A 22,467-nucleotide genomic window follows, 5' to 3' on the forward strand; every position below is an offset into this window, starting at 1 on the left:
ATGTATACACATTTTAAGAAAGGAAAAAAACTACTAAAATTGTAATAATATATACCAATAACAAAAGATGAATACAAGTCACATATAACTTCTGCAATCACAAAAGGTGCTCAAAGTGGTTACCATCAGTGTCCAGACACTTCTGATTACAGTGAACTACTGCTTGAGAAACGTTGACCAAAGTGTCACTTTGTATACATTTTTTGGCACCCCTGGTATTATGGAGCATCTTGAACATGTCATCATGCACTTTATCCTACATGGAATATTTATTTATTTATTTATTTATTTATTTATTTATTTATTTATTTTCTGGAAATACGAAGCTGACACACGGCGCTGCCCTACGAAGTGACCCCACTGTTCTTGCTTAATATTGTAACCAACTGATTTTCAGACATTTGTACAATTACTTTTCTTCAGTTTCTCAGGTGGTACCTCTATAACGTCACACTAGGAGAATTCAGCAGGTCTCAAATGATAATCCCTGGTACTTGTTTTGTAAGCAAGCCATTAAATATCAATTCCTGTGAAGTCGTACCAAACTATACATATAAACTTTTCTCATGTGCCTTATGTAGTACTGCATCGACACGCCTGTTCCTGTTTATGAAGAATATTATAATTTTAATTCTATCTTGCATATCATATCAAATCCCCCTCCATGTGTGGGCCTTCAGGGATGGTGACATGTGTCACTGCTCAAGTGTTTGTAACTCCTCAAACAAGCTTCTTCACACTGAGTCATCTGCCTACATAAAACTCAAAATATATTGAGATTCCCATCCCCAATTCTTGGTAAATTAAAATTTTAAAAACTGCTTGTCGATCTACTTTAACTAACTAGATACACTAAGAGGCACTCCATGCAAAGGACGCCTTGTACATACGGGGGCCATAAACATCAACGCTGTGACCTGAAGAATTTGTCATGCAAGAGAATAACCTCTGGTATTATCTGGAGGGAACTAATGCTTTGCCTCTGACTATTATCTGGTAAGCCCCCCTATACAGCACATATGGGCTGGCGGACCTGGGACCAGACCAGTCCATAGTTGTCAATAGCTGTCTGGTCCGTGTTACAATTTTACGCAGTCTTTTTTTCAGTGTCAATCACTTCATTTTAGCATCATTTAACCATTCAAAAGTACTTATTGGGGCGGGAGTGGGGCAGCCGGATGGCTCAGTTGGTTAAAGCACGAGCTCTCAACAAAGTTGCCAGCTCAACTCCCGCATGGGATGGTGGGCTGTGCCCCCTGCAACTAAAGGTTGAAAATGGCAACTGGACTTGGAGCTGAGCTGCACCCTCCACAACTAGACTGAAGGACAACGACTTGATTTGGAGCTGATGGGCCCTGGAAAAACACACTGTTCCCCATCATTCCCCAATTAAAAAGAAAAGTACTTATTGGGCCTCTATTACATTCCAATCACTTGGCTGGTCACTAAGGAACACACTGCTGAGCAAGACATTTTCCCTGTATTCAACATGTTCCATGGATAGCAGCAACGACAAGCATGTAATCAGTCTTACTGACAGTAGAGAGCAGTGAATGCTAAGCTGTGGAAGGTAAGAGAGCAAAGTTCCTTAAGGCATGGTCAGAGAGGATGGGGGAGGAGTCCTGATGGCATTTCCTGAGGGCATTAGACTAATTGATTCTGAAGGTCTCTTTCCAGCTCTGTTTCTATGATATTCTCATCCCATATGTTAACTAATCACTGCTGACCTCCCATTCAACAGTTCTCCATATACTTGAAGCCTGGTATTAAGGCCCTAGCAGAAAAATAGGTGCTACCAGTAATTGAGACGGCATAAAGTGTGTTGACTTCAGAGCAAGTATGAAACACTTACCCTCGATCCCAGGTTGGGCATAAGAGAGAAGAGAAAGATAATTCGGAATAATTCCAACCTGATAAGCTTTAGGGAGGTCATTTGAGAGACGAAAGTGTAAGATAACAGATTCTTTAAGAAAACAGTAATGCTGTTCACTAATGGAAGAGTGACAAGAAGAGAGGAAGAAAGGCATGCAGCATGAGGAGTATTGCAGGAAAGAGGAGAGTGGAGCACGTATATCTCCAAAGCAATGGATAAGCTGGTATTTATGTGAATCACTGGGAAGCATGCTTAATATTCTCCTACAGTATGACAAGGCATTTTACCAGGATGTTTCTAAAACAGATTCTGTGATATTTTAAACATTCCAGATGGCATGTATTTCAGCATCCCCAGATTATTGATAGTTTTAATCCAGAGACATTATCATATTAATTTATAAGACTCTTTTAATGTGATAAAAAAAGAAAGTGCCCCTCAGTCATATATTTCAGATGCAATATTTATTCATGCCTAAGACTGATTTACTTTGTTTATCACACACGAGGGGCATTCCCAATTACGTGTCCCTTTCTGCCTTATAACTTGCCTCAGTCTTCTGGGCCTGTATTGACACCACCCTTCATCTGTGTTCAGCTTGCCTAACTCGCAGCCATTTCTCAGGTCTTGACTTCTACCATTTCTGCTAATAAGCCTTCCCTGGCCCTTAAGTGTAGGTCAGGCACCTCTCTCATAGGCTATCCTAACACTCTGTAATTTCCCTTTAAACATACTACTACCGTAATTATAAAATCATTTGTGTTACTGTTTAATGTCTGTTTTCTCCATCCCTTTTCTACTTGGAATGTAAGCTCCATAAAGGCAGCGGTCACCATATTTCCAGGCCTTATCAGAGAGTCTAGAACATGGTAGTTACTCATTCAATCTTTGTTAAGGGAATAAATGATTCAATTTAAATGGAATTATTAGATAAAAAACATATGAATATATCTGAAGTTCCTGATATACAGTTGCTAGTTTGATTTCAGTACAGATTATACAATTAAACATCACCATCAATATTATATAGAAATACCTATTTCACTGCAGGCCCTCAGAATTATTATCTTTTCAACTAGAAATTATAATGTACTTCCTTTAAAGTCTAAGGAGATGAACATTTTTTCATTTAAGACAAACTCTTTTTTTGATATTGTTATGCATCTTTGATATTTTAACATACACATGAATGTAGCAACATTATTTAAATTGGCCAAATGCCACTATTACCAATACTTGGCATTTCTGGCTTGCTTTGGTGAAGATGATATTAATCTTCTGAAAACATTGTGTGCATATTTAGTTTAATTGAGATTACTGTGTTTGAGTATAACATGTCCTGGCTCATTAAATTTTCATATTTACTAAGAGTTAAAATGAAAATTACTTTTCTCTCACCTGTTTTACAACTTTTGAAAATGCCATGTAGTAAAAATTATTGAGATCCCTACCTCAGACTGTAAATCGACATTGATTCCATATAAAACAAAAAGTTAAGAAAGGGATAATTAGAGGAATATATAAGTTAAAGATGACTTTCTAAGTATGCTACTTCAATATGTCCAGAACACCATAATGTATAAATTTCAAATCATTTAAAAAGTAAGAATTTGTTTTGTACCAAAAGGAGAAAAACACAGATCATTGGCAAAGAGTTAATTAATTTCTTTACTATAGAAAAACTCTTAACAACATTAATTAACAATAACATAAACGAAAAAAATGGCAAATAGCATGGGAATAATTTCACAAAGCATTTAAATAAATGGCTTGAAACATAAAATATTGTGTAACCAGTAGTAATCAAATGAATGCAAATTAAAACAACAATAAAGTAATATTTTTGCTATAAAATTTCAGATTAAAATAAATTATATTTCCAGTATTAATAGGTATCCAGGAGAATAAGAACTGTTTGACATACTGATCGTGGGAAATTCATATTAATACAGCTCTTTTGTTAGGAAAAATTGAGTATCATATATCAAAAGTTTCTAGACTAAAAGCACATACACTTCTGGTGGGAATGTAAAAATGTAGTTACTTTGGAAAACAGTATGACAGTTTCTCAAAAGGTTAAACATAGAGTTACCACATGACCCAGAAAGTATATTCCTAGTTATTATATATACCTAAGAGAAATGAAAACATATGCCCATTCAAAATTTTGTATTAGGTTGGTGCAAAAGCAATTGCAGTTTAAAAGGTTAAAAATAATTGAAAGATAGCAATTACTTTTGCACCAACCTAATACATAAATGTTCATAGCAGTATTAGTCATAATAGCTAAAAAGTGGAAGCAACTTAATGTCCATCAATTGATTAATGGATAAATAAGATATACTATATCCATACAATGGGATATGTGTCTAGTTGTGGCATATCATTAAGGAGAGGTTAAAATACTCAGTCTTTAACTTATATGGTTGATGATATTTTAGCATCTCAATGACTTTATAATATAATATAGCAATAAAAGCAAATGAAATACTGATACATACCCAACATGGATGATCTTGAAAAAACATGCTAAGAAAGAGGCCAGTCACAAAAGACGACGTGTCGTATTATTTCATGTATATTAAATGTCCATTATAAGCAAATCTATACAGACACAAAATAGTGGTTGCCTAGGACTGGGCAGATAAGCAGTGTTGAGAGGAAATAGGGTGGGGTGTTGGTGACTGTTAAAGGATATATGGCTTTATTTTTGGATAATGAAAACTGTCTAAAATTCATTGTGGCAATGGATGCACAACTCTCTGAGTACACTAAAAACTATGAAACTTTACAATTTATATGGTAGACTTTTATTGTTGTTAATTATATGTAAATACAGTTGTTATAAAAATTAATAATACATAATTTAAAAAAAACTGTAGGAAGAAAAACAAAGCTACTAGACTGAGAGTGTCAGTTTGAATGAAGCTTAAAACATGCATATATTTTAATGTATTTTATAATATGAAATACTTAAGCATTTATTCATTCACTCATTGAATCAACAAATATATGCTGAAGGCCTACATGGAGCCCACATTTCAGCCAGAGAGCCAGCCATTCTCCAGATAGTATGTAAAAAGCTTGAAAATTATAAATGTGATAGATTAATCAGGGTGTATGTATAAACTTAATTCTATTATTGTTTGTTGCTTTGTTATTTATAATTGTGAAAAATAAGAAACAATCACAATATCCAACAGTAAATTCTGGTGGATCCATTTAATGGAATACAATGCAATGATTAAAAATGTGTATAATGACATGTTTTATTAACATGGATAAATGTTTATTGCATACTATTGAAAGGGAAAAAGACAGAAGCATTTAGGATGATAAGATTGTAGGCTATGTGGAATGATGTAGTTCTGAAGAGATTATGGAGCATCTTAAGTGTTAGGCTGAAAAGTCTGGGAAAGATCTCCTTAATTACAACAATCATTCAAGGTATATATTAATATTATCATTTTTATGATAAGCCATTTGAGGATAAGAGATGTTCTAAAGTATCCTCATTAATTCTTTAGTGTGGGTTAAGGGCTGAGAAATATATATATATATATATATATATATATATATATATATATATATATACATACATATACATATACATATACATATACATATACATATACATATACATATATATATATATATATATATATATATATATATATATATATATAATTCTTGTTGATAAATTCAGAGGTGTTCTGAGTGTTAAAAGTAAGAGTGTGACCTCAGGTCAGACTTATGGTCAATATGAACTCCTTTCAAGCCCTATAGGGTAGTGCTTGACAAATAACCTATATACAGAAGATTTTATCACAGGATCTCATCCAAGTTAAGATTGACATCACCAAGGTAGGGTCAATCATTATACCAGTTGACCCTGACTCTGAATTGTAGAGCTCTTGGAGAGGATGAGTGGGGAGGAGTTTCATCCCTAGGGGTCTAGCTCATGTCAGGGTTCAGAAAAAATGGCTGATGAGTGAAGGAAGCCTGAAGAGAACTCTCATTTTCTCCTGGATATTTCAGGGAGCTCTCTGTAACTGACACTGGTTCTGTTGCCCTCCATCGGACATAAAAGAGAACAAAAGATTCCTATTAGAGTTTAAGCTCCATGAGGGCAGTAAAGTTTGTTATTTTGTTCATAGCTGTATCCCTTTATCTAAAACAGTACCAACACAATAGACTCAATAAATATTTAATGAAAGCACTAATATTCTTGGGAATCTGAAACAAGACAAAGGTTCAAGCAGTGTTTGTTCTAGGTCAGTGGTTCTCAGCTCTAGCTGCACGTTAAAAACGACTGAGACAATTTTACAAGCACAGATGCCTTGGGAACATCCACCACAGATTCCAATTTAGTTAAAATGGGGTAGGTTCCATGCATCAGTATTTTTGAATCCACCTCAGAAGATTTCAACATGTATCCCAAATTGAGAAAAAATGTTTTAAGCAGTCACCAAACATTCAGGCCACTCAAAAGACTGAGATGCTGTTGCCTTACAGCTGCCAAACCGTTTGTTCCCCTGCGCTCTTCCCAGGATTTCACAAGGGAGTGCCTCGGCAAACTGAGGCCCGATGGAGAGATATCAGAAAAGCTCCTTTGAGGGGAAGTCTCAGCAAACTGAGACTCGATGGAATTATATCGGTGGCTCCCCTTCAATGGATTCCTTGGAGATGTGCATGTGTGTGAAGGCAAAGTTCAGGCTGGAACACAATGGGAACTTGCGGAAAGACGGCCAGCAGGCTACTAACACACAGATTTTGAGATTAACAATCATTACCTCTTTAGAAGATTACCAATAAAAACAACACGTTGGCCCGATTGGGGTTCAGTCCCTGAGACTGTTCCCCTTGGCCCCGTGGCTTGCACTCTATTACTGGCTACTGTCTTTTCTTAACCCCGCGCCGCCCTTCTCCCTCCCCACAACCCACGTTGTGCTGGATGCGCGACAAGATGCTAGTTTTAATCCTTAGGCTTTGGGTGGCTTTCTTATGCCTTCTGGGATTGGGGTCTGTTGCCCCCTTGCTGGTCTCTTGTTTCAGAGACATGTCTGGTCCTGGACAGCTGTGGGGTGGATCTCTTAGCCCCAGAAGTGCAGCTGAGGTACATCCTGAAGGGCCAGTAGAAAAGACTAAGTCTAGTGAGGAGCTTAGACAGTTGAGCAGATTTGAGAGGCTCTGAGGGTACAATCACTTAACCTTGCAACCAGTGAGGACCAGCAAGACAATGTGGTCTGCCTCGTTTGTGGGGAAAGAAGGGATTCAAAGGCCAGACACAGCAGGGCCTGACATCTCTATTTTTTATGCGTTGACAGTTCCTTTACTGAGGAAAGGCAAAGTATGAATTCTTCTCATACCACATAAATTATTATGATTATAGGACCGAGTAATAGTACACATAATTGCAAATCTCTTCTGATATAAAAATGCTCCAGAATGTCACACACATAATTTAAACTAAAATTTAAAGGGATGTGTCAAGTCACATTCCTACATATCCGTAGCACAGAAGATATATTACCTGACAAATAGACTAGATTATGAAATGAAACCTTCCAAAAGTCATTGCTGACATTGCAGTCCAATTCTCACCCTATATTTCTTCCGAAAGAATGTCATAGACTAAATCTACAGATAAACATGTAGCACTTTATTTTGTTTTATTCCAACTTCACAACTCAGACAGAAAATCCCTCTGGGTTCCTTTCATTATGGATCATCCTTTTAGAATGCCCTCGCTGGAAGTGTTTCATGACAAGAAGGTTATTGTGAAGTAACATTTTTTGCCCTTTGAAGTAAGAATAACAGTAAAAATAACTTTATGAGACCTTGTGGGAATCTTACTCATCGTGACAGTAGATGAGTATATTCAGAGATAGAAAAATCGTTGAGGAATTATCCCTTTGAAACAAAAAGAAAACAAGCCTGTGTATTGAGGTGAGACAGACACATGTTTTTTTTCTCAATTGGGCATCTCTGTCGTCTTTGAAAATGAGATTTTCAGTCACATCTTTACAGCTGCAACTTGAAGTTCATAAGCTTGGTCATTCTAAACACAATCTGAGGCAATTGTAGCCAAAAATCAGTTAATTAAATTTGCACAATAACACTGACCTAGAAAGGCTTCAGGTTAAGGTTGATTATTTAATCCCAAAGATGGAGCTGGAAGAGGCCATTTATTTGAATTTCACTGATAGCCTGCAATACATTATATAAAAGGAGAACAACTGTTCTTAATGATATTAATTAGGTCAACAAAGATCAAATATTGCTCAAATAAATATGGAAGAGAGCTATGCATCTGTCTCATCCTGTGTCTGCATAAAGAATGTTAAATAGGAAGTTGGATGATTTGTATCAGAAAGCATTGGTGACTGTCACTTCTGCTACTTAAGGAATTGGCAGATACCCAAGGAAAACCAGAAGGTATTAATATTAGGAGATCATGGCTTCCCAGAGCATTAGTAAGGGGCAAATTTGGAGCCTATATATTCCAAAGGAAAAGATTGGCCTTGTGTAATAGCAGACTGATCAAGTTCATAGTATCATCTGGAAAGATGTGGTTCATTATTGATTTCAGTAGGGCTCTCAATAATATTCCACATGACTTTCTTATTAATAAAAAATAAAATTATAATAATGACGTTATTACTTGGAGTAAAAATAGGGAATAAGTTATTGGGAACTTGGAATCAATTTTGGTGATTATGCAGTATAGTAACCCATGAAGAATGGCCCTGATTGCATTCAATTCCCTTATTGACCCTCACCATAAAGAATGTGAAATTATATCTAACAGAATTTCAGACAGAATTAAGTTATTTGGAGTTTCCAAATAAAAATGTTAAAAATAAGATAAATTGAAAAAAATGGGTCCAAATAAGATGGAATTGTGGGTAGGATGTGTACAAAATGGCCTACAACTGAGGTAGACAGAGATTTCAGGGTGGAATTGAATGCTTCTAAGCATCATTTCTACTTTGAATCAAAAGGCAGAATGACACTGAGTATTGCAAGACTGAGAAGGAATGTACTGCCTTAGTCTGAAGAGTATGAGAATATTACATTAATTTGAGTCATTGGACTTTGTATAGGAGGTAGGAATTCTAGAGAGGGCCCAGAAAAGAATAAGATCAATTTAAAATATACATATATAAAATAGGTCTGGATGCCTAATGGCAAAGATATGTTTTTTAAGATAAGATTGTTGAGGGAAGATGCAGTTAATGTTTTTCACATATATGAAAAATATTTTATTATAATGATGGTGATTACTCAATATCCATGTTCTCTGAATACTTTTGTATGACCTATGTTTAAACTTAGGCAACACTTACATTTTTATTTTTAGCACAGATTTTTAATTGATGTTTGATAATAATAACCAGCTCTTATCTGTTCGGAATTAAAAATAGATAAATGCACCTTTTATGCAAAATAAATTTCCCACACTGCTCGGCCTCTTTCCACCTCCCCCAAACTTATTTGTTGCTTTTTATCTTTCAAAAAACAAAAACAAACAAGAAAGAGAAACCTGTACATGATCCTCATTATTATGCATTTTTTCAAACTCTTTAGTACTTACTCGCTAAACTTCAAATTAATACATCATATTTTGTCCTATTTTTCTACCTGCCACAGATAATTTAACACTTATTTAATCAGTGTGTAGCACTATTGTGCATAAAACTTTCTCATTAATTTACTCATTCAACAAGACTATATCGAGCTCTTAGTATATGCTGAATACTGTGCTGGCACTGGGGATACAAAGAACAAGACAGACAGAGCCCTACAGTCTTGGACAGAGAGACACAGAACCTTACAGTTGAGTTGATTAAATAGGCAATACTCAAATATCACACAAAAATATACAAATGCAATGGCTCAAAGTACTGTGAGGTTCTCTGGAACTACACAACAGATGACCTAATCTTTTGGGAATGTAAACTCAATGATTTTTGTATATAGTGTGTCTTGTGTGAACTGAATAGTAAGTTTGCAGGAGAAAAGATGTCCAAGCTTGTTTTAAATTACTCATGATATTACACAGTTATAAATACGAGTATATATAGTTAGTTGTATAATAAATACTGATTGATTAAATGTTTTATGGAACAGATATTATTGGCCATGACACATCAAAATGAAAATTATATGGGGTTTTCAGGTTCTGGTCTAACACATAAAAAGTGTGGAATTGCCACTCTGTTCTAACACAAGTAAAAAGCTGAACAGACTGAAAACAAACAAACAAACAAACAAACAAACAAATAAAACCTCTTCTTAGACCCATAAGAGAAGTGAGGTCATGGGCCCACACTCTGCCCCCCAAATTGGAGAGACTGACAAGTGAAAACAGAATCACAACTTACCAGAGTAGAAACCAGTGAACAGAAAACTCTAAGTGAACAAATGCTGGGCACATCATGTCTGGCCATCAAGAAAAGAATGATAAGAAATACTAAAAGGCAAAAAAATAAAAATAAAAATCCAGTTTGAAGACAGCGTGCATTAAAACCTCACTCAGATATGGCAGTGATGTTGAAATTATCAGACCAGGAATTTAAAACTGTTATGAATATGCTGAGGGCTCTAATGGATAAAGTAGACAGCATGCAAAAATAGATGGACAATGAAGCAGAAGGAATTCTAAGAAAGAACCAAAAAGAAATGCTACAGATCAAAAACACTCTAACAGAAACTAAAGACATCTTTGATGGACTTAGTAGATTAGACACAACTAAGGGAAAAAAAATCTTTGAGCTTGAGGGTATTTCAGTAGAAACTTCTAAAACTGAAAAAAGAGCAGAACAAAGACTGGGGAAAAAAAGAAAAAAATATTCAAGAATCATAGGAAAACTACAAAAGATGTAATATGTGTGTAATGGGAATACCAGAAGGTGAAAAAATAATTGGAACAGAAGAAATATTTGAAACAAGAATGATGAAGGATTTCCCCCAAATTAATGTCAGACACCAAACCACAGACTTAGGAAGCTCAGAGAACATCAGGTAGGATAAATTCCTTAAAAACCACACCTAGGTATATCATTTTCAAATTACAGAACATTAAAGATAAAGAAAAAATCCTGAATGAAGTTAGAGTTTTAGAAAAAAGCACACATACCTTACCCACGAGTATATAGAGAAGCAGAGATAAAAATTACATTCTATTTCTCCTGAGAAACCATGCAAGCAAGAGAAGAATGGGGTGAAATTTTAAGTTGTTAGGAGAAGCAGCCAATGTTAACACAGAATTCTGTATTCTGCAAAATTATCCTTCAAAAATGAAGGAGAAATGAAGACTTTCTCAAACAAAAAATAAGAGGATTTGTTGCCAGTAAGACCTGACTTGTAAGAAATGTTAAAAGAAGTTCTTGAGAAAGAAGAACAGTGATATAGATCAGAGACTCAGATCTACGTGAAGAAAGGAAGAGCACTGGAGAAGGAACAAGTGAATTTAAAATAAAACCATACATAAATATACACACACATATATATTTGGTTATGTGTAAGTGAAATGAATGGTAATGATGATACAGGAAGTGGAGGAAGGAATTAGGATTATTTTGTTATTATAAGATACTAGCACTACCTGTGAAGAGGTATAGTGTTATTTGAAAGTAGACTCAGATTAGTTGTAAATGTATATTTTAAACTCTAGGCCTACCATTAAGAATAGTACAATTCATATATTAAGAGAGGAGAGAAAATATAAATATATAAAATACTCAATTAAAACCACAAACGAGAATAGAGTTGAAGAGAAATATCAGAACAAAGAAAAAGAGCAACAAATAGATAACAGTAACATATATGGAAAATATTAGTCCAGCAAAATAAATAATCACTTAGAATGGTATAAATGGTATAACGGTACCAATGAAAAAACAGAGATTTTCAAAATGGATTAAAAACCCCCAAGACTTAACTTTATGTTGCCTATAAGAAACCTACTTTAAATGTAAAAAATATATAGATTAAAAGTAAAAGGATGGAGAAAAAGAAAAGCAAATTAAATCCAAACTAAGCAGAAGAAAGGAAATAATAAAAGAGTTGATATTAATGAAATTGAAAAGAGGAAATCAATAGAGATTATCAACAAAACCAAAGAATGATCCTTTGAAAACGTTAATAAAATTAATAAGCCTCTAGGTGCACTAAGAAAAAAAGGAGACAGGACACAAGTTACTAATATGAGAAAGACAAGACAACATAAAGATTCCACGGACATTGAAAGAATAATGCAAGAATACTATGAGCAACATTTTACCAACAAATGTGATAAACTAGATGAAATGGACACATTTCTGGAAAATCACCTTCTGCCAAAACTCACAACAGAAGAAACAGACAATCTGAATAGGCCTGTAGCTAGTAAATAAGTCGAATCAATAACCTTCCAAAAGAAAAAAACATCAGGCCCAGGGATTACTGGTTAATTCTACCAAACATTTAAGGAAGAATTTATGCTAATTCTTGCAAAACTACTCTGTGTGACACTATAAAGGAGGATGCATACATTATATTGTACATTTGCTACAACCTGTAGACTATACAACACCAAAAGTGAACCTTTATGTAAACTGTGGACATTTAGTGATCATGACAGGTCAGTGTAGGTTCATCAGTTGTAACAAATGTACCACTTGGGTGGGGATGTTGATAATGGGAGAGCCCATGTATGTGTGAGGGCAGGAGGTATGCAGGAAATATTTGTACCTTCTGCTCAATTGTTATAAACCTAAAGCTGCTCTATAAAGTCTATTAGTAAAGAAAAATGAAAAATTTACATGGTATATCCCTGGTGTCTGTGGATTTCATATTCATGATTTTAACTGTGTATTAGTCCTTTGTTAATCTTTTGAGGCAGGATCTGATTCATTTTTATTTTTGACTTTTATTTTTACTTATTTATTTATTTTTAAAATTAGTTTCATGTGCACAAAGCAACGTAATAGTTAGAAATTTACACCCCTCACAAAGTGGTAACCCCCCCAATCTACTACCCCTCTGACATCGTGTATAGCTGTTACAATTCCATTGACTCTGTTCCCTATGTTGTACTCCACATCCCGTGACTTTATATTTATATTTATTTAATTATAGTTAACATTCAATGGTTACAGCGATATGAAATACAGTATGGGGAATACAATCAATAATGATTCATTTTTACTATGGGGATTGTATACAACAGCCAATTTCTTAGTGAGCAAGCCTAGTGGCCAATTAATGTATATATTCTAAATAGTGTTTCTATTTTCTTCTCATTATTCATATGATTACTCACTCTCATCAAATAATCTGAAGGAAAATGTACTATTTATTTGTATAAACCCGATAGCTGCCATTCCTTGGTTAAGATCAGTGTCCTCATCAAGATTTTTTTTGGCAAATTCCTGTAGCTGGTTGCAATTTCATGGTACTTTGACTGGGATTCCCTGCTTCTACCTATTTCTTGTTGTCTGCTCTGAATCTTTCAGTTTTTATTTCTGGAATTGTCTCAAACATGAACTCTCAGCTATCTCTTTGCTCACCTATTCCAAAACAACCACCAACATAGGACTGTTGTGTATAGAACAATTAAGGACTGTTGGCATGTAATGAATAAAATGTTACATTGTTTGATCAAATGGCAAACACTAGTAACTTGATATTTCACATTAGAAGTTACTATTATTAGAAGACCTTTTGAACATTCAGCTATTGAATATTTCTCACAGACCATGCCAGCCCATGTGGTACCCTGATCTCTCATAAACTTACTGGTTTTACTCTCTTGCCTCTAATTCTCTTCCTTAAAATTGGGCAATTGTTTTCTCTTAATCCTAAAAGCAAACTCAGTTCTTGGCCTACCTTCATCTACGGGTATAAAACCTGTCAATGTTCTTAGCTGAACAACAGAGCCATCCTTAGTTTAGAAACATGACTTTAACAAGATCTACTCTTTCTAGAAGTTAGTTGTGATTTTTTTTTCTCCCTTGCACTTATATGGGGGAACGATAAAAGATTTCTGAAGAGATAGGCAAATGCTGGTGCTGTAAAAAAAAAGTAGAGGTTAGGAAAAACAAAAACAAAATACCCCAAAAAATCTCAAATAACTGGTTCTTAACCTGCATAGAATGTTTTATTTTATTTTTTTAATTAAGAAGTAAAATGTCAAATTTCTTTAATGGTTAGATCTTTCATATCATACACTCTATACAGAATAAAGAAAAAACAGTTCGTAAAACCATCTCATCAAATGTTCAGTGCAAAAACTGACTTTAGTCTTATATATATTAAATCTTTTACAGTCTTAAGTGAACACATATTTTTCATTTCTATATTACTATATTTTGTGATGGACATTATCTTGGAATGTATAAGTTTTGTGATTCAAAAAATATCTTGATATATATCCTGTATGAATGTCAAAAGTTAGCTGACAACTGATATTTAATTCATTCACAAACATTTATCGACTGTTCACTATTTCCCAAGCACTTTGATGTAGTTAACATATTTCACTAAAATCAGAAAATATGTGTTGCAGGTCTGTATTTACTATTTGCTTTCTATGCAACCTTTATAATAATGTAACTCTCCTGGGTTCCAATTTCCTCACTTCAAAAGCTTTCGGTGTCATGTTCACTGTGAATGATTTAAAAAATATATAATTTTACAAAAACAAGAGTATTTTAAGCAGAGTTAACTACTATTACTGATATAACTATACAAACCAAAAGAAATTTTGCTTGGGCACAAAAAAAGAAGGAACAGACCAAGGTTTATGAAGTGATACAAAAAGTGTAAGATTTTATAAGTTCTTTAAATACTGACGTCTTATCAAATTTTGTAAATGATATTTGAAAGTATCTGGAACTTCTAGTTCTAATTTATAATAAGCTATAAATGATAGACTAAGTCATCATTTTTTCTCTTTCAAATAATTGACCCCATTATATAGCAGACATTAGTGGAAAAGCAACACCACGTAGTGAAATGTGCGTGAACATTATAGCCAAACAAACAATCATGTAAGGATCGCCATTCACGAGTTTATGATCTTGGGATAGAAATTTAAGCTTTCTATTTTTTCAGTTCTGTTACCGTTCAAGTGATGATAACATCGATATCACAATACTGTCGTGATGATTATCTTAAGTTTCCTCATTACTGGTTAAAGTTTAATGTGGTTAGTAGGGCATCATACCAATGTTAGTTTTTCTGGTTTCTGTAAGTCTACTATGATGGTACAAGGTGTTAACATTAGGAGAAACTGGGTGAAGATTATGGGAGCTCTGTATAATATGGACTCTCTCTACAATTTTGCAACTATTCTGTGTCTAAAATTATTTCAAAATAAAAAGGTAAATGGAAAAGAGAAGACATTTGAAGAACAATTGGAGAGATCAGAATATAGAATAGGTATTAAACGATATTTAAAAATTAGTTTTATTTTTTTTAGGAGTTATCATGATGTATGACGATGTAGGAAGATGTCCTTACTCGTAGGATATGTGGGCTGAAATATTTAGGGCTTAAGTATCATAAATAAATCTGCAATTTATTTTGAAGTGGATCAGTAAAATACACAGTGTATGTCTATACATATAATATACACATATATAATATAGATGCAGCAAGCTGTTAATTGTTGAATCTAAGTGATGGAAACAGGAATGCTTGTTGTATGAGTCTTGTATGTCTGGAGAATTTGAAAAGGAAATGTTTAAAAAGTCACATTTTTCTCTCTAATACTAATTCTAGTTTTATTGACTCATTATGTCTTACTACCAAAATATCCAAGTCCTATGGCTTGACTAAAGTGTCCAAAATACAACTGATTTCATTTTTTTACCCTCTTACACTAAATCTTGTCTACCACCTTGACTGATTCCTTGGTGATCAACTTAACATGCTTGTTCGAGTCAACCCTGTGAAGTTGGCTCAATTTAGAGGAATCCGACTACAGAGCATCTTGATTATTTCTATAATGTTCACATTCCCAGGCAGTAATTTTTCCTGGATTCTGTCTATGCATGACTGGATTTAATCAGATTCCAGTTTAGAAATTTAATAATGGAATTCCCTACAAGATAAGTAGAAACATTTTGAAATAATTTTCAACTTATCGTTGAAGATCTGTAGTGTAGGAATTTCCCATAATAAGTCGGTTTCATTCAGAAAGTTCATCATTGTTTTATGTCTCTTTTACCTCTTCTCATTTTATCCTTGATCTAATAGGGAAAAAAGATGTTTTTCTTCTTGATAATAATTCAGACTATATGGACTGTTATTACGTTTTTCCTTCTATTGACTTCTTTGTTTAAGTATCCTATTCCTTTAATCTTTGATGAATGCTACTGTTTTCCAGGTCTTTAATAGTGTTTATTGTAAATTTTTCCAGCTCCAGCATGCTTTTTTTCTATTTGCTGAATATATGAACAGACTTCATATTTTTGTATATGTCAAAATCATCCTGAAATTCAGTACTTTAGAGGAAAGTAACATCAGATTAAAAATTTGGATCAAATTCAAGGCCCTCAACTCCTTTAAAAATTAAATTCAGTTACCTTTGCTAAACTGACACAAAAGTCAGAGATTTACCTCAAGTGTTCCACCTTACTTAAATGTTCTCACTTTGAATGATGGCTAAATAGAGAACTGCCTTAGAAAATACTTTAATGCTTTCTTTTGTGCAGTTGATTTGCTAATTTTTAAGCTTTAAATGGACATATGTGGACTCCTCTTTAACTTCTGCAGTCTACTTGAGGTGGTTTTTTTAAGAGGATCATGCTGATGACATCTTCAAGGGGAAAAACAAAAGGATCAACGTTCGGTAGAGGGTTAAAATGAGTTCACTTCCTCTTTATACCCTTTCAAATAAGCCAGCTATCTTCTCTAACATGAGAGACTACTTGGAGACTGCTTTATTATATATCTTGGTGCTCAAAATTTGAAAGACATCACATAATACTAGAAACAGGAAATTTGTAGAGATAATATGTTTGATTTATGAGCATTATTAATTAAATCGTCTTCGTTAATTGTTCAAAACATGTCTGAAAATCATCTCAGTCACTGCCAAGCCACACTGTTCCACAGCTATCATCTAAAATGATATAATTCACAATAATATAGCCTGATAGACCTAATGTAGACCTTATTATAAATTCAAATTCTATAAATATCAGAATGTATGGTAGTTTCTGTGAAATACTTCTTTGTAGCCTACTTATCCCAGCAACAATTTACTTGTAATTCTTACAATTTGTTACAAATGATTTTTTTTTAACATGCAGCTAGCTCCAGGATTTTTTGATTTGACTTTTATTAGATTAAAATAATGTGCTTGCAAACTATTACTATTAAAATATTTTTCAATATGTTGATGCATTTGATTTAGTGAAAATGTGTCCTTGGAATTACTTTATATTTTAATTAGATCAGAAGCAAATCACAGTTAGCTTAACTAGTCAAGTTTTACATCTGGGGAAAGAAAGTAGTGATGAATTCCAAGCCAACAATAATGTTAAAAATGGATATAGCCCAATTATAGTAACATCTGGTCCAAGTCTTAACTCACTGAAGAAATATGGAAAGATGTGGTATATTTTAAACATTTGGGAAATAGATAAAGGAAGGTCCCCTCTAAGGTCAACTACTAGAGAAGAGCCATGAAGAATTGTGACCTAAAGTTAATCTGGCTTTGCTTGTGGACACCCATGTGAGTATAGACTTCTTTTGTTCTTGAGTCTGTCTTTCTCCCACCCCCCTTACTGAGACTTTAGCTGACATATTTAAATTGAAGAAGGAAAGGAGAAGATTAGTTGAATGCCATCAGTAAGCTAAATTCATGAAAAATGACAATTTACTTCAAGGAGTGTGTGTCCAAGAGATCTGAAACGAAATAATCAATACTTGGAACACTTACAGAAAATTCATGTGTAAAATATAAATGTACTTGAAGGCCAAACCGTGTAAAGCTATAATGGAAGCTATAGCCAATGGTCTTGAGTACCATCACTGGAATACACTGTACCCTTCTAAGGATACATATGGGAAACGCCCTGACTTCCTTAGAAATGATGGTACATACCATGGACAAAAGATCCAATTTTATACATATTTTATTGTGCTATATATAAAAGTAAAAAAGGCAAATTGCATTATAGAGCTGGCTAGAAACTGCTATAGATTATGTGGTAGGCAGAATTCTAATTGGCCCCTCATTTTTCCCTCTCCTTGTTATACACATATCTTATTTCAGTTATTCAATCAAACACTAAACAGTTGACTTTAACTCAGGGAAATTCAAAATGTGAGAGGGCTCATAACAAGGAACTGTAGGGAGCCTCTAAATGCTGAGTGCAAACTCCGGCCAACATCCAGCAAGGAAATGGGAGCCTCAGTTGTAACCGCCAGAACCTGGAATCTTCTATCAACATGAATGAGCTGGGAAGTGGATTCGTCCCTAGAATCTCCACATAAGACTTTGGCCATAAATGTGAGATCTGGAACAGAAGACCCAGTCGAGCTTTCCTGGACCTGAGACCTACAGAACTGGGAGATAATAAATAGATGTTGTTTGACGCCATTAAGTTAGTAGTAGTTTGTTATGCAGCAATAGAAAGTTAATGTACATAATTATATAAATTAATGTAGATTCTGTGCATTTAGTGCAGCATAACATCATATCTTATTATTTATGAAAGAATATTAAGAGTACTGACAGTGGTTGTTTTTGTCATTGCTTTCGCTATAGGTGTAGTGGCTATAACAGTGAGGTATTTCATTAGATGATGAGACCATACACTCTCATCCATCCACTGTTTCAGTCTGTGTATTATAATCTGGAATTTTCAAATTACATATGGAGGCCAGGCATGGATGTTCTCAGAGCCTTCTCTTCCTTTTGTATACGAGGTCAGATAATTAAGTTTGCGAACTCATCCTAGAAAAAGTGCTACACACCTCATTGCTGACTATCACTACAGCCACCTTTGAAGTACTCCCCTTGGGAAGCTCTGCACCGACGCCAGCACCTAGTCCACCCTTCAAAGTTATTTTGGGACTGTTTTTCTGGAATGGCCATCAGAGCTGTCATCGTATTACCCTTGATGTCCTGCATGTCATCAAAATGTCTTCCTTTCAATATTTCTTTTATCTCCGGGTAAAGAAAGAAGTCATTGGGGGCCAGATCAGGTAAGTAGGGAGTGTGTTCCAATACAGTTACTTGTTTACTGGCTAAAAACTCCCTCACAGACAGTGCTGTGTGAGCTGGCTGGTGCATTGCCGTGATGCGAGAGCCATGAATTGTTGGCGAAAAGTTCAGGTCGATTTCATCTAACTCTTTCATGCAGCCTTGTCAGCCCTTCCAAATAGTAAACTTGGTGAATTGCTTGTCCAGCTCGTATAAATTCATAATGAATAATCCCTCTGATATCAAAAAAGTTTAGTAACATCTTTGCAACAAGTTCATGAACTTAATTGTCAGACCTCGTATCAAACACATTTTATGTGCTCAGATACTCTTAGCTCCCCTGTGTTCGGGGATCTTGGTCACTTGTTTTGTCCCAGTTGCAGTGACCAAATTGGTTGGTTTTTGCCCAGGTGCTACCATAGCCACCAACTTCAGTGTAGGCACAACCTGACAGCACATCACTTGACGATAACACTATGTGTCTCTCACCTCCTGCCCAAGAAATCCTGAGATGTGAGACACTTAGATCTGCTTGGTACCTGTGCACATTTTGAAAAATGAGAGACAGAAGTTTGGCAGATAAATTCTCCTTCCTTCTTCCCACCAGCCAGATTGTCCTGAGACACACTGTTTGATGCATTGTCTCGGAAAATATTCTCACAGAATTAAGCAAACAGCACTTGTTATGTCAAGCAGCAGCTGGCTTGGTAATGGCCACTTGTATTTGATTTTTCTCTTTTCCTGTTTTGCTCTCCATTTCTCACATTCCTGTTACCCCTGAGATTACAGTCACAGAACATGCAAGAACACATTAGCTTTTGCCTGAGGTTCTGACTTCTGGGGAACGCATGCTAAAACATGGAACCCTTGTATGGATTATGCCATCTGCTTTAGTGATTGAGGTGGGGCTAGCTTTGCCCACAAGGATGAGGATTTCCCACTTATGGTTCAGCAGATGGTATCCAGCCTTCTCTTTTTTGGAAGTTACCTTTGGTCAAGCATTATATACTAACATTTGCATGAAAGGAAACGTCCCTCCATTGATTAGATCCTAGTTTCGTCCCTTTAGCTTATTTGATCTGTCGGAGTCATCTGGGTTTTGCCTTGGCCAAAATCCTGACTGGATATTTTTTCCTCTCTGCTTTGTCTTGGCATCACTGTGAAATGTGGCTAGCAGCTTATCCTGCCTTCTCATTACAGGATTGCTGTCAGGATTAAATGAGATGGTTCATGTAAGCATGCTTTTAGATAATGCTATGTCTATAGTGTTTGTGTTACCATGGTTTCTAAATGAAGATTGGAGATTTGAGTGGGCTACACGACACCTCCAGAAACCAACATGAAGCAATTCTCAGGTTTCAGTATTGTGGGCTTTTTATCTTTATAGACCTTTAGGGCATAGGTATACTCTCTTTCCATGGACCTTCGTAAAAAGATGTTTCTGCTAGTCAGCTCAGGAAATGGCCCCAGGTTCCTCTTCCCACTCTTGAATATACTCTCTTCTCTGGGTTCTCTTTGAACTTCAACCAGGACTTTGCCAACCACTTTTTACACATGCTGACCATTTTTTCTTCAGTTTTTAAATGGACTTTATTTTTCAGAGCTGTTAACAGCAAAGTTGAGTAGAAAGCACAGAGCCCCACATAACCCCTCCCCCAAGGAGCCTTCCTTCTCATCACCATTCTGAACCAGAGGGTACATTGGTTATAATGAACCTACACTGACATGTCCTTGCCACCCAAAGTTCATACATTACATTAGGGTTCACTCTTTCTGCTGTGCATTCTATAGGTTTGGACAAATGCATAATGAAATGTATTCACCTTTAGAGGGTTATACAGAGTAGTTTCACTGCCTTAAAAATCCTCTGTTCTCTGCTCGTTCACCCTTTCTCTCTTCACATTTTTGCCTTTTCCCAGATGTTATGTAGCTGGAATCATCCAGTATGCAGGCTTTTCAAAGTGGCTTCTTTCAGTGAGTCATATGCATTTAAGGTTGCTCCACGTCTTTTTATAGCTTGATAGTGCATTTCTTTTTAGCGCTTAATAATATTCCATTGCCTGGATGTATCACAACTTATTTGTCCACTCACCTACATCATGCTTGCTTCCAGGTTTGGGCAATTATGAATAAAGTTGCTACAAACATCAGTGTGCAGGTTTTTGTGTGGACATCCATTTTGAATTTCTTTGAGTAAATACCTAGGAGTATAATTGCTGGATCATGTGATAAAATACGTTTAGTTTTCTAGGGAGCTATCAAACTGGGAAAGTGACATCATCAAGATGGTAGAATAGGTGCTTTTATTCCCCCTCACAGAAAGACCAATGAGCAATCATCCATAGGCAATATGCCATTGTGAAAATCCCACAACCTGGGGTGAGGCTAAAGCACCCCCTTGGACCACAAAAACTGAGAGAAAATGCATCACAGGGCAAGAGGAGTGGTTTCACTTTGGTCACATTTCCCCCCACCCAAAGGCCATCAGAACAGCCTTAGAGGATCCCCCTGGGTCTATGGCTTTTCCAGTGGGTAAAATAGAGCCTAAGACATACATCCAGCTTCCTCGGTGTTATGATACACTCCCCAAGAGACCCACTCTGCTCTCATCTGATGGGAATCGCTGGGAGAATCAGGGGGGCTAGACCATTGGGGATCAGGTAGAGATAGAGAAGGGAGTTGAGATTCACAGCACCCATCATGCTGATCTTGGCAGGCTGTATTCCTGCTGGTGGCAGCACCTGAACCGGGATACCAGCCAGAAGCTCTTCCCATCTGAAGAGCCAACCCAGTGGCCTTGTCTTGCCAGGAATCTTAGTTGGCAGTGCTATCTGATTTGGATCCCCAGCCAATGGGGTGAATTAGCTGTGGAGCCTATTCTGTGGTCCCACCCAGATATGGAAGCAAGTCAGTAGCTCCCTGCAGCTGCTGAGCATAGTCTCCATCCCTGCCTGACCAGGAAGTCTGGCCAGAGAAGCCACACAGCTTTGGAATCCACACTATCTCCTACCCAGGCAGGGAAGCAAGTCAGCTGTCCCATCTAACAGCTAAGCACAGCCTCCAGTCCCACCTGAACAGGAAGCCTGGCAGGAGAACACAGGTAACTGTGGAGCCCATCTGAGTAGGGAAGCAAATCAGCAGCCCTGCCCAACTGAGGAGCATAGCTTGCTTGTAGTCTGCCGCACCGGAAGCCTGATCAGACAGACACCCCACGCAGCCATGGAACCCATTCTATAGACTGTCCAGACAGAAAGTCAAGCCAATAGCCCACCCAACTGCTGAGCATAGCTTCCAGCCCTGAATGATCAGGGAGACAAATCAGTGACACTGGGATAGCCTTAGAGTCCATCCTAGGACCCTGCCTGGGCAGGGAGCCAATTCAGCAGCC

Source organism: Rhinolophus sinicus, chromosome 18 (assembly GCF_057876585.1).
Source record: "Rhinolophus sinicus isolate RSI-liver-muscle chromosome 18, RSI-T2T, whole genome shotgun sequence".
NCBI lineage: Eukaryota > Metazoa > Chordata > Mammalia > Chiroptera > Rhinolophidae > Rhinolophus > Rhinolophus sinicus.